Source organism: Eulemur rufifrons, chromosome 30, assembly GCF_041146395.1.
Source record: "Eulemur rufifrons isolate Redbay chromosome 30, OSU_ERuf_1, whole genome shotgun sequence".
NCBI lineage: Eukaryota > Metazoa > Chordata > Mammalia > Primates > Lemuridae > Eulemur > Eulemur rufifrons.
Window position 1 is genome coordinate 99,818,760 of NC_091012.1, and position 14,314 is coordinate 99,833,073.

Genomic DNA, 14,314 nt, shown 5'->3' on the forward strand with positions numbered 1-14,314 from the left:
TGAGAAAAATGCTATTTGTAGATGCCAAGGTATTTGCTAATAATCACCATTCCTGGTAACTTTTAAAGGTAATGATACTACCTTGATAAGGTCATTTCAGACCAACAGCCAACATCACCCAAGGTGGCCAGTTAAAACCATTAGCACTGTTCTGCTATTCTGCACTGTTCTATTTCAGTAAGACAAGAAACAAAAGGTATAACTGTTGAAGAGAAACCATTTGCTAAATCAAGAGAACCAGGTTAATGGAACTTAAAACTGTCCAGCAAGAGGCCTAGTTATAATGAACAAAATGTTAAACTTTTACTGTCCAACAGAAGTATAAATTGTAATAATAAGTGGAATCCTATACAGCAGTAAAAATGTATCCACTGCATATATCAACATGCACAATCTCAATGATAAGCAAAGAAAAAGTTTTGTACATACAGTATATAGGACCTGTTTAAGGTCGGGCGTGGTGGCTCACACCTGTAATCCTAGCAGTCTGGGAGGCCGAGGTGGGAGGATCACTTGAGGTCAGGAGTTCAAGACCAGCCTGAGAAGGAGTGAGACACCATCTATACTAAATATAGGAAAAAAATAGCTGGGCGTGGTGGCAAGCGCCTGTAGCCCTAGTTATTCAAGAGGCTGAGACAGAAGGATCACTTGAGCCCAGGAGTTTGAGGTTGCTGTGAGCTAGGCTGACACCGCGGCACTCTAGCCCAGGCAACAGAGTGAGACTCTGTCTCAAAAAAAAAAAAAGGACCTGTCTGAAAGCTGCAAAATAATGTGTATGAAGAGTATGAAAACCTAAGAATGACAAAATCCTGCACAATGTTCAGGATAAGTTACAGGAGCTTGTGGGAGTGGACAGGAGGGGATGTGGTTGGGAAGAGCTTCATTACACAGAGGGCTTCAGCTACACTGGTGATGTTTTATTTCTTAAGCTGAGTTGTGCTGGGTACATGAGTGTTCCTTATAATACTATGATACTTTATAGCTTTTATACATCTGAAATGTTTCATGACACCATTAAATTTCAAAATGTATTTGCAGTAGGTAACGGGAGATATCAGTCCTGTTACATAAAACCAAGGAGGCCATTGTTTTGGACAAAGCTTCTGCACTAGGCCCCTTCAGACTAGACTAAAAATCAAACCGGAGTCACCCAAGCTAAAAGTTCCACTTCACCAAAATGAAACTAAATTATTACCTGACCTGACTGACAAATCAGGAGAGAGAGATAACAGCCAGTTTCCCAAACAGGCCAGTTTAAATCTTCAATCAGTGTAATGAAGTTCCTTCTGCTTTAATCCTTACACAAAAAAGATAGTCTGAAGTAACCTGATGTTATAATCAATTACTTTTCTACTGCTTTGTCTCCCTGTCCCCACCTTAGAAAAGTAACTTTTTTAGACAACTAATACACTCTTTGCTATTTGCTTCTGATTTCTTCAGCCCTTCTCTGTCTATAAAGCCAAACTCTTACACTCAGCTCACTGGACAGTTGCTCTATTGTATGAAGTGAAGTGTTGCCTGATTCTAGAATCATGAATAAACCCAACTGAGATCTTTAAATTTGTTGTAATTTTGTCTTTTGACAGATCTGGCAATGTAGGGACCTGAAGGAGACTGCTGGTGGCCCTGAGGCCCTTGAGAAACACAGGAAAAAGCACTTCTAACCCCTTTTTGAGGAGAAGGGGGTACTTTGTATTTCTCATGAAGCCCCCAAGAGTCATGAGTGTTACCTCCCAACCAGGTTCCATGGCCTGCTGCACAGAAGGAAGCTGATACACACAGAGAGAGCTCTGCAACACTTGCCAGAAAAATATTTAAGGCTCCACAAACAGGCAGGTAGTGCAGATCTTACTCTCTGAAGAACTCCTGCCACCGCTCAGGAGTGAGTGACTGGAGGATTCCGATCTTGACTAGGAATGAGAGCCCTGTGTAAGTAACCTCTAATAAACTCATCTAACTTGCCAAACTGGATTGGCTGGGGTAATTTCTTTGGTCTCTCAGCACCATCTCAGTTTGGGGGTGGGGGGTGTTTTTTCTATACCATCCTGGGATTTTCCAGAAACATGAGCACCTGAGCAAAGAGGCAGAAGAAATCTCTCAAATCTGTCTCCCCAAGAATTTGGAGGCTAGGGGTTTTTTAAGGATGGTTTGGCCAGCAGAGGGCTAAGGAATCAATACTGCTGATGGGTTGGGTTGGGGGTGAAATCAAGAGGTTGTAGAAATTGTCTTCTTGCACTGAGTCGGTTCCTGGGTGGGGGTCACAAGACCAGTTGAGTCAGTTCCTTGGTATGGGCCACTGGTCTGGTTGGGTCAGTTGGTCCACAAGTACGTAGGGTCTGGAAGATATTTCAAAGAGCAGCCTTAGCTTTCACAAAGGTGTTCTCTATGGGAGCAATTAAGAAAGCTATGAATCGTACAATCATCAGTTATGTGACTCCTGAGTAGTAAGCAATTATAGGAAAGCAAGCCGGGGAACAATGGCTGGTTATTTTTTTAATTACGCCTATACCTTTGCAGAGTTCAGCCCCCTACCACAGTTTGCTCCTTGTGGCCCTTTAATAATTTATAATGGGTGGTTTTATTCCTGGGCTTGATCCTGCCTCATTCCTGAGGTGTGAGCTAATGAGATGGAAAAGGGCAGATGACCAATCTGGCTTCTTCCTGCTGGCAAGGGACATAGTTGGGGCTGAGCCCAGGGTAAGAGGAATGAAATCATTTTGCAGTTATCTGCAAGTATTCGCAGGTGCCCAGTTGTGGGCCTAAGGTTTGAACATTAGTACTCTCATTTAGTCTTAGCCCAGCACTTCAGTGAACTGTGGACTATAAAATAGATAATGAGCCCTAGGATAAGGAGTGAGGGTCCTAGCTTCAGGAGTCTGCAGAACTGATCTGATGTCCTGGGGGGTCCAAGTGAATAACCCTGAAAACCAATCAGGTGTGGGGTCTCTAGTAGAGACATGTTTTAGTCACACAGCTTGTTGAGAAAATTTTTCTATTTGGGTTTCAACTTCTCCTGAGGTATTTGTATAGATACAACAGGTAGTGTTTAACGGTGCACAGACTCTCATTTGGTTAGCCAAAAGGAAATCTAGTGCTGCCTGATTATCTAGGACTACCTGAGCTAACAAGTTGAAGGGTCTTTATTGAGCCCTAAGGCTCTTTGCAATTTCTTCTGCAATCAGTCCTAGAGCTGCAGACAGACAGATTTCTAATCATGTCTCTGTTGGCATATACTCTCTTGGTAGGGACTAGTACTCCCAGCAGGCTTTGCCACCAGGTGTCTTGGTATCTTCTTGGCAACCCTCTCTTAAGGAGGGCAGGGGGTGGAGACTTTCATTGTTAGGGAGGATAGTAAAAGGGGTTATGAAGTGACCTAGCAGGCAAGAGCTTTCTATGTGTAGGCTGTCTGTACAATGGTGGGCACACCCCAGTGACAGAGGATCAGATCCCATGCCACAGACAAATGTATATCCCAGGGGCATGCATGTAATGCCTCTGAGGGTGTATTTATGAATTCATTTATAGGGAGTTTAGTCAGCACAGAATCAAACCAAAGGTCATGATATTCACAAGCTTTCTAAAATCCGTCTCCATGATATTTCAGGTGTATTATCTGTTGGCAAAAAGCCAACACTTCTTTTTTTTTTTTTTTTTTTTTGAGACAGAGTCTCACTCTGTTGCCCAGGCTAGAGTGAGTGCCGTGGCGTCAGCCTAGCTCACAACAACCTCAAACTCCTGGGCTCAAGGGATCCTCCTGTCTTAGCCTCCCAAGTAGCTGGGACTACAGGCATGCGCCACCATGCCCGGCTAATTTTTTCTATATATATATTTTTAGCTGTCCATATAATTTCTTTCTATTTTTTTTTTTAGTAGAGATGGGGTCTCGCTCTTGCTCAGGCTGGTCTCGAACTCCTGAGCTCAAACGATCCGCCCACCTCGGCCTCCCAGAGTGCTAGGATTACAGGCGTGAGCCACCGCGCCCGGCCACCAACACTTCTTTAACCAATTCCCGATCTGATCCTGGATACATTTGTTAGTCCAGTAAACTAGGGATTGAGGTGGTCCTGTGGACCACTGTTCTCAGTCAAGGAGTTGGGACAAGTCAAAACATGGGGTGGGGTATCTTGATGAGTGAACAACTGAACCTGAAACGTGGTCAGGGACAGAAGAAGATCTAAGTGGGTGGTCACATCAGGAACATGTTTGTCTTGGTTAGATTTGGGAAGATGCTGGCAAATCTAACAGTCAGATTTTCCCCTGTTGCAATACTTAGGGATAGTTTAACTATTGTGTCATCATGCCATTCTAGGCCATGTGACAAAAGAAGGAAGGGCAAAAGGGTGGCTACGGTCACAGCACTAAATTGTGGCATCATCAATAAGCCTAGGCATTAAGGGTGTCTAAACAAGGGGAAACAGGGAACGGTTCTAGTGTGGCATAGAATATTCCAGATACAGATAATTCTGGCAATAATAAATAGGGTGATGATAAAATAACTGTATGAACTATACACATCTAGCAAAGGAAGAAAGGTGGGAGCAGGTATCTCACCTTTTTGCATAAAGCAAAAACAGTAGCAAAGATTTTTATGATGTTTAAGGTGATTATAATCAATAGGGGGTAGATATTTTCATTTACATTTTATTGAAAAGATAAACTATCTTGAAGAGATATTTAAGGTCTGTCAGGGGCTCACTTGTCCACTCGTGAAAGCCAAATGTATCTTCTTGATCTTTCTCACTGGGCTGGGAATCAGGCGGAGCTTGTTTCACTCCACTATAACAAATCCAAGGCTTGACTCCCACAGAGGAGTGAGTCACCAGCAAGACTTCATAGGGCCCCTTCCGTTGGGGCTTTAGTTGGTCGTCAGGATGTTGATTTTTCCAGGTCTTAAGCAGTACCCAATCTCCAGGCTGGATGTAATGTAATGCAACGTCCACTGGGAACCGCAACCTGCTAGGAGCAAACTCATGAATAGCAGCTGGAGTCAGATCTGTGGGTTGACCTAATGGTATCTAACTCTTTGACAAGTAAGCTGTTGAGGTCCCATAATCTAGAACTGGAGCACAGGAAGGGTCTCCCATATAGAATTTCAACAGAGGTCAACTTTAGCCCTCTCCTAGGGGCCACTCTTATTCTAAGTAGGACAATAGGCAGTGCCTTATCCCAGGTCAGATTAGTTTCTTGGCATATCTTAGATAAGGTCTTTTTTATAGTATGATTCATCTTTTCAGTTTTTCCGGTGGACTGTGGTCTCCAGGATATATGGAGTTTCTAAGTCATACCGAGGGCTTGGGAAACATCCCACATGATCTGGGCCACAAAAGGCAGCCCCGTTGTCCCTCTGAATGGAAACTGGTACTCCAAACCAAGGAATAATCTGTTTTATTGAGGCCTTAATGGCTTTAGAAGCTCTTTCTTTCTGGTAAGGAAAGGCCTCAACCCAGCCCAAGAAGGTGTCCGTAAAAATGAGTAGATATTTGACATTTTCTGCTACCCTTGGCATCATAGTGAAATCAGTTTGCCAGTCCTCTGTTGGCTCTTCACCCCTAGCCTGAACTCCTTGTGCTGAAGGGGAAGGGCCAGTTTTAGGGCTGTTCTGAGTGCAGAGGAGACACTTCCTTATAACCTCCCGAACAATTTTTTTATATGTGGACCAACGGTATATTTCTGTATCCATTGTAGAGTGGCATCTCTGCCATAATGGGTGGAGTCATGAATATGCCTGACAATATCATTTATAAGATATTTGGGTACCGGAACCATGCCTGTCTCATTGTATATCCACCCATCCTGAGTCCTGTGGTCAGGGTCAAACCCCTAATCAAGTCCTCTTTTCAGATCCTCCTCTGAGTATGTGGGAGGTTCAGGGCCAAGATCTATTTCAGGCAGCAAGGGCATCAGTAAAGTCTTGGGGGCCTTTTTCTTTGTTTTTTCATGGCCTGATCTGCCCGATGATTGTTCCTTGCCACCAGACTCTCTGTCCGCTGATGTGCAAGGCAATGCGCTGTAGCTATTTTCTTGGGGGCTCAAACAGTATCTAGTAAGGCTGGAATTTCTTTAGCATCTTTATTATCAGAGTTTAGAAGTCTCTTTTCTTTCCAAATGGCCCCATGAGCATGAACAACACAAAAAGCATGAAGTCCATGTAAATGGTCACTCACACACCTTTATCTAGTTGTAGTGCCCTAATAAGGGCTATGAGTTCTGCCTTCTGTGCTGAGGTTCCTGGGGGAGTGTTTTGGTGTCTAATATTTGTCGATGGGTTACCGTCACATACCCAGCTCTCTGTCGTCCCTGATCTATAAAATTGCTTCTGTTGGTAAACATCTCTAGGTCTGAGCTTTCTAGGGCTATGTCCTAGAAACTTGTTCAATTATTTGTAAATAATCCTGTGCAGATTCAGATGGCATTTGAGGAAGTAAGGTGGATTTAAAGTAGAGGCCACTCTCAGAGTTATATCTGGGTTGTCTAAAAGGATGGTCTGATAACTGCCAAGCCTCCCAGAGGTCAGCCAGTATTTCTGTTCCGCCCATCATTTCTGTTCCAGCAGGGGGAGCACAACAGTGGGGAGTGTGTACTGTGGTGGGCTGGCCTAATGCAAACTTCCCTGCTTCTTGAAGCAGGTCACAAGTGGTGGCAACAGCACAAAGGCAAGAAAGCCATCCCTTTGTGACAATGTCTAATTGCTTTGAAAAATAAGCAACGGATCTCTTAATATTTTCTAGGTCCTGAGTTAACACTTCCAGACTCATTCTTTGCCTCTCAATGCATGAAAAGATCAAAAGGTTTTTTCATATCTGGGAGCCCCCGATTCCAGGACAGTCAACAGCTTTTTCTTGATGTTTACAAAGCCCTTCTGACAGTCCCCAGTCCACTCTAAGGGTTGTTTGTTGTTGGGTTTTTTTTTCCCTGGTTTTTTTTCTTGTTTTTTTTTTTTTTTTTTTTTGGTTTTTTTTTTCTTGTTTTTTTTTTTTGAGACAGAGTCTTGCTCTGTTGCCCGGGCTAGAGTGCCGTGGTGTCAGCCTAGCTCACAGCAACCTCAAACTCCTGGGCTCAAGCGATCCTCCTGCCTCAGCCTCCCGAGTAGCTGGGACTATAGGCATGCGCCACTATGCCCGGCTAATTTTTTCTATATATATATTTTTAGCTGTCTATATAATTTCTTTCTATTTTTAGTAGAGACGGGGTCTCACTCTTGCTCAGGCTGGTCTCGAACTCCTGAGCTCAGACAATCTGCCCTCCTCGGCCTCCCAGAGTGCTAGGATTACAGGCATGAGCCACCGCGCCTGGCCACTCTAAGGGTTTATTATCTCCTCCCCTAAGGCATCATATGGAGGCTTAGCAATAAATCTAAATAAAGTAGGAATCCAGATACAGCAGAATCCAGCCATGCTTAAGAAGCCCTGCAGCTGTCGCCGAGTAGTAAGTCTGCCTACTCTGGAGAGGGCATCCCTCCAATCGCGGAGCAGATTCCTCTCTCTTTGAGAAAACTTGAACCCAAGATATTTAACTGAAGGCTGTGAAACTTGAGCCTTTTTCTTGGATACCTTGCACCCTCGCTCAGCCAGAAAGTTTAGAGTTAATATAGTTAATATGTTCTGATCAGACATCTCCTTTCTGGTACTAGCAACTAATATGTCATTGACATATTTCAATAAAGTCCTATCCTTTAATTGGAGGTCTCTGAGGTCTTTAGCAAAAATCCCCCGAAGATGGTAAAGGAGCTTCTAAAACCTTGGGGAAGGACTATGCAATAGTATTGTTGCTTTGCTTTCGTTTCTGGGTCCTCTCATTTAAAAGCAAACCGTTCTTGTGACTCTGGGCTCACAGGGAGGCAGAAGAAAGCTATCTTTTAAATCTAAGACTGTGAACCAGTAAAGCTTACCAGTCAGAATTGTGAGTAGCGTATAAGGATTGGGGACCATCGGGTGAATGTCTTCTACAATTTGATTTATGGCTTTCAGGTCCTGAACAAATTTCAGTCCCAAGCTTCTGGACCAGCAAGGTCCCCAAACTGAAATAAATCCAAACTGAAGGAAAGCAGACAGCAGAGGCTGGATTCCCCATTGCGCTTGTTCTCTCAACTGGTATTGTTTTCAACGTGGTGGCACCACTCCCGCCTGTACCTTGACTTGTACTGGGACAGCGGTCCCATCCTTCCATGCCTCCAGACTCACCTCTTGAGGAATGGGAGCACGTTCAGAGGCTTCTGGTTGCAGCAGGGCAGCCCGGAAGGCACAGCCCTGTTCTGGAAGCACCCTGATATTCAGTTGCCCTGGGCTGGAGGTAACTGTGGCATTTAGTTTGGTTAAAGGATCACATCCCAGCAAAGGAATGGGACACCCAGGTACATAGAGGAAACTATGTTTTAAGTGAGTTTGCCCTAATTGGCACTTCAAGGGTTGGGGGAATGACCTTGTCGTGGTTTCTCCTGAAACCCCCATCACTTTTATAGTCTCTGAGGACAGTTTAGACAGCTGGGTGTTTATTACTGAATATGTGGCACCAGTTTCTACCAAAAAGTCCAAAAGTTGATTTCCCACTGTCATCACCACCCAGGGCTCCGTGTGGGAAATATGGAGGGTGTTGCTTGGGTTGGGAGGAACCCCTGGGCCCCATCATTCCTGGTCCCCGTCCTCAATATCTTCAGCCTCAAGCCTCCTGGTTAGCTCGGGCATCTGGTGAATGGGAAGGGGATTCTTCCCGCATTAGCATTTTTAAGGAATGGGCAATCTCTTTTCTTTCTAGTGCCCTTCCTGTTTGCAATAGGCACATTGATTGGGACCCACCGTGGTATGTCCCTTTTAGTTGGGGTTCTGGGGCCTGGGGATGGGGATACTACCTTGAATGGAGTGCCTGAAGGAAGCTCATGCTGTGGTCCTGGAATTTCTTGAGTCAAAGCAGCAGCCAGAAGGCTGGTCTGTTTTATTTTCCTTTTTTTTCTTTTTAATCGTCTCATCTCAATCAATGAACACCTTAAAAGCAATCTCCTCCAATTGAGAAACAGACATATCCAAAGCACCATCCATTTTTTTGTAACTTTTACCAAATCTCAGGAGCACTTTGGCTGATGAAAATCATATTTACCATTTTAGATTTGCTAGATCAATGTCCATATACTGTCTGTATGCTTCAAAAATCTACTCTAAGAATTCTGAGGGGTTCTCATTAGGCCTCTGGCTAACTTTCTGAACTTTATTAAGACTCCTCTGGGCTGGGCATGGTGGCTCACGCCTGTAATCCTAGCACTCTGGGAGGCTGAGGTGGGAGGATCGCTCGAGGTCAGGAGTTCGAGACCAGCCTGAGCAAGAGTGAGACCCCGTCTCTACTAAAAATAGAAAGAAATTATATGGACAACTAAAAATATATATAGAAAAATTAGCTGGGCATGGTGGCACATGCCTGTAGTCCCAGCTACTCGGGAGGCTGAGGCAGGAGGATCGCTTGAGCCCAGGAGTCTGAGGTTGCTGTGAGCTAGGCTGACGCCACGGCACTCTAGCCCGGGCAACAGAGTGAGACTCTGTCTTAAAAAAAAAAAAAAAGAAAGAAAAGAAACAAGCTAAGTTAAAAACACTGCCTATGTAACTAAACTGGCCTCCAAAATACCACTTTCTGACATTTACCTAGCTATTTTGAAATTCTTTGTAAAAGAAATGTACAGCTATAAAGGAAATTTCCATTTGTAAGGGTCTCTCCTTCTCTGAGCCTAAACCACTAGAAACTTTTACGCTGGCAAACACATTGGCTTAAAGTTTATATCACAAACCTTACCTTTGCTTAAGGTACCTTTCCTAGCCATCTTGTCTTAACTGGGCCTTTACCTATGCCTGTCTTTGTTTCACAGATAATAGTGTTTAGATCTAAGTCCTGTAAATTGTCTACCTTGTTTCATCTGGCAGTCATTCCTTTAGAAGCGCAAATTTAGGGCTGTATAGCTAACAATGACAATGGAACAGGTAATCGGAAGACTTATACTCAAGGGGCGGGGAGGGAAACTATTTGAAAACTGGCAAATGAGGAATCTTAATGAGCATGTAAGATCTGCTTCTGTCTGTGTATCTGTATGTCTGTATGTCTATATATGTGCTATTTCTCTACCAAAATATATGAGAGCTCTAACTATTTGGCTTAAAGAAAAAGTAAGCTTAAATAAAATATCTTAGAAAAATAAAACCTTTGTAGAGACAGGGTCCCACCATGTTGCCCAGGCTGGTCTTGAACTCCTGACCTCTAGTGATCCTCCCACTTCAGCCTCCCAAAGCACTAGGATTACAGGGGTGAGCCACTGTGTGTAGGCCATTGCATTATTATTAAAATGGACTCTCATCAGGTTTTTAACCATGGCTATTTTAAGTCTTGTTGTCTGCAGTCAATTGTTTTGGTTTTGATACTTTTTCTGAAAGCTCTTCGCAAGCAATTATAATCCTACAGTGCTATGTCTTCAAAGAGACATTATATGGGAAGAATGAAAAGAACTCTGACAAGTATAAGTTTCTAATAACTTTGAGTTCATATCATTGGGCTGAATTTCCAAAACTCTAATGAAGAAATTGATGAGTTTGTGAAACTGCTAAGACCAAACAGAGGAAGAATTAAAAAAAATAAAATAAAGAGCAAGAATTAATTACACGAGACTGAATGAACTGATAAAGAAGAATTATGGGTTTTTACACTTTATTTGAAACATTGCCGGTCCTTTTAATGTTTTTCTTTCCAGATTTAAAGGAACTTTTCCTTTCTTTTAAGCTATCTATAGCTTATAGCAATTTGGTAAAGTGAACTTTTGTAAACAAAAATTGAAACATTGGCTTTTCCTTTCTACCTGATCCCTCCAGAATTCACAAACTTTTCATCAGTATTCTTTTCATGGCAACATTGTTATTTGCATAAGTTCAAAAAATCTGTTCTCTTTAACAGGATACAATTGGGAACATTGGTTATATTACCAAGGCTTTGACTGGAATGCCATATTTGAAAATGTGCATAGAATGCCTGGCTCCAAAGGTTCACAGTCTTACAGTGAGTGAGTAAATGTTCTCACTTCCTGGCAGGCCCAGGAACCTCAAGATATTAGAAACAGCAGGAAAGTCTAATGTCTGCCTTGGTTTGGCTTCCTAGTGTTGGGAGGTTTTTAAAAGTCCAATCTGAGATTCCGTGTCAAAATTTCCAGCAAAGCAAATTTAAAAGGAGCCTATGTGGTTATTCTTGCTGCACTTATATAAAAAATTAAGCAAATTGGCCTAACCATGATTATCTTTGGTAAAAATGGGGATGACTGTAGAGGGAAAAATTACATTTCAAAAGAAAGCTATATAGTACACCTGTTGTTAGATTATAGCCTTGCTTATTAGTTTTGAGTTTTTTATTATCTACCTATAGGCTAGACTGAATTCTGAAGTCCTCTAGCTTTCTCTAATATCTAGCTACAACTCTCCGATGAAGAAAAAGAGCTGCTCAGTTCCTGAAGCCCTATAAGCCTAAGATGGACAATTTGATGTAAATTTTAAGGGACAAGTCTCATACCGTATGCCTGGGCCACAGAGAGAGTTCACCAGAATGCCCGATGCCACAACTGAAACCATCTATATTAAAATAATGTATGGTGGCTCACATCTGTAATCCTAGCACTCTGGGAGGCCGAGGCGGGCGGATTGTTTGAGCTCAGGAGTTCGAGACCAGCCTGAGCAAGAGTGAGACCCCGTCTCTACTAAAAAAAAATAGAAAGAAATTAGCTGGACAACTAAAAATACATAGAAAAAAATTAGCCGGGCATGGTGGCATGTGTCTATAGTCCCAACTACTCAGGAGGCTGAGGCAGGAGGATCGCTTGAGCCCAGGAGTTTGAGGTTGCTGTGAGCTAGGCTGGTGCCATGGCACTCTAGCCCAGGCAATAGAGTGAGACTCTGTATCAAAAAAAAAAATTAAAATAATGTAGAGTCATAAAGTATAAATAGCAATCAAAATCTGATTTTTATGAAAGTATAGATATAGCCAGAAGTTAACCAGCCATTGTTCCCTAACTTCCTTACTGCTGTAACTGGTCACTGCTTAATGGCACTATCCTCCCTGATAGGTGAAAGATTTGTGACTTCCCCACTACTCTATAGATAACATTGCTATTGTAAAGCCTAAGACTGGTCTTTGAAGTATTTTTCAGACTCTGCATTCGGGGGGTACCCACTGACATCAATTGGACCCATGGATAGGCATGGAAACAGATCCAATAGCCTCAAGACCCCCATCCAGGAAATCTCCCAACTAAGAAGATAATCTCTGAGTTCACCCCCACCAATAAACAGACCCAATTGCCTAGCCTGCTAAACTATCTTTATTTTTTTTATTTATTTATTTTTTTTTTGAGACAGAGTCTCACTCTGTTGCCCCGGCTAGAGTGAGTGCCGTGGCGTCAGCCTAGCTCACAGCAACCTCAAACTCCTGGGCTCAAGCGATCCTACTGCCTCAGCCTCCCGAGTAGCTGGGACTACAGGCATGCACCACCATGCCCGGCTAATTTTTTCTATATATATTTTTAGCTGTCCATATAATTTCTTTCTATTTTTAGTAGAGATGGGGTCTCGCTCTTGCTCAGGCTGGTCTCGAACTCCTGAGCTCAAACGATCCGCCCACCTCGGCCTCCCAGAGTGCTAGGATTACAGGCGTGAGCCACCGCGCCCGGCCTAAACTATCTTTAAAAACACTTTCTCCCAAAGTCTTGGAGAGATGGATTTGAGAAATCACTCCTAATCTCCTCACCCTGTGCCTTGTGAAATAAAACTCTTTCTCTGCTGCAACACCTGCTGTCTCAGTGCATTGGCCTTCACTAGGCAGTGTCTAAGGGACCAGATTGGGCTGTAACACAACCAGAGACAATGAAACTACAAACCAGGATGAGAAGTCGCCGACTTCATGCTGTGGACAGCTTTTCCCAAGACTGTCAGAACAAGACTCCCTGTAACAGTAAGACTCTCACCTCTTAATTTTTCCTTACTTATGCCTACCTTTCACTTGGCAGGATAATGCTATTGTTAAAATTTCACAATCAGTAGTTTCTTCAGGCAACTTGTATTCCTGCTTTTATTTAACCCAGTCATGGGCTACTGGATTACCCGTTTACTAAACAGGGAGGAATCTGTGCAGTTGATAACACTTCTTGTCGCACATAAATACATTGGGTATTGTGGAGTAGACTACTTGGTTAAAATGGGTAGACTCCTCATCTGGCTATACAATTTTAGTTGGTTTGGTTCATGGGGACCTTGGCTAAGGAGCATACTCCAAACTCTTCATATTATCCTCCTGGTAGTCGTAATAGTAGTCTCCCTGGTACATTGTATCCTCTCAAAGTTTCAAATGTTTCCATGTAGCCATCTGTCAAACATCAAATGGTCTTGTAACAGAGGTAAAGGTCACAAAAGGGGCAAGGAAATGTTTTAGCAGTTGTCTCTTTAAAACCCCCACCCTTTTTGGGAATGGGGGTTTGCATTCCTGCCTGAAGCCAGTAATCAAAGGGAAAGAAAAATGTTCTGTGCTGTTTGTTTTCTAGTATCTTAAACCACAGGAAGTGGCTCAACAGAATTGTCTGGACAAGGATCATGAGACCACTGTCACCAGAGATAAGGTCGACAGAAACCACCAATTATAGCTAAACAACAATAGCCTGAAGCCATGACATGTAACACTGGTCGTGTAGACCTGAGCCCAACTGTGGAAAACCTCCCTTTTACAAAGCCCTGTGTTTCTGCTTAAAGTCAGGATGGCAATCTTTGGGACACTAATCCGCTGCCCCCCTCATTTGCTGGCAAATTGATAAACTTCTGTTTCCTTTTCCTCAAACCACAAGGGTTTGAGGAAATGAGGAGGATGGTAGACTCACATCTTAAAGTACCATCATCATATCTATAAGTAGAAATACAGAGCTTTTAAAAGGAATTTTCAGCTTTGGGCTATTGCTGTTTAACTGTAGCATCTCTGGTGAAGAAAATCTTGTGACTTCTGCCTGCACAATTCTGTTGAGCCATCTCCTGTGGTACAAAAAACAAAAGATACTCCCCTGCCCCTCTAATCACTGGCCTCAGGCAGGAACGCAGGTTTTAATTCCCAAAAAGAGGTGGGGGGGGTGGTAAGGAGACAACTTGTAATATATTTTGCCCTTTTTCAGGCCCTTACTTCTGTTACAGTTCTTCGTTCAACACTGATTCGGCCTCAGGGACAAGTACCGAACGTTCAGCAATAGTCTCTCACTGGCTGGAACAACAAAAACTCAATAAAACTCATGAGAATGAGAACACCATAACCTATATATGGCACGCTG

General features: G+C 43.1%; 1 long non-coding RNA gene across 3 annotated transcripts in view; it reads right to left on the reverse strand.

The window, feature by feature from the left end:
- Window positions 1-1,237: 1,237 nt before the first annotated feature.
- Window positions 1,238-14,314, reverse strand: part of LOC138377944 (uncharacterized) — a 52,652-nt gene continuing 39,575 nt past the window's right edge. For 2 of the 3 annotated variants that reach the window (XR_011231912.1, XR_011231913.1), the window contains exons 3-4: window positions 4,821-4,956; window positions 1,238-2,336 (exon numbers count right to left, since the gene is read on the reverse strand). This is a non-coding gene — a long non-coding RNA (uncharacterized lncRNA). The remainder of the gene's footprint in view (window positions 2,337-4,820; window positions 4,957-14,314) is intronic. The other variant, XR_011231914.1, reaches the window with a different exon arrangement.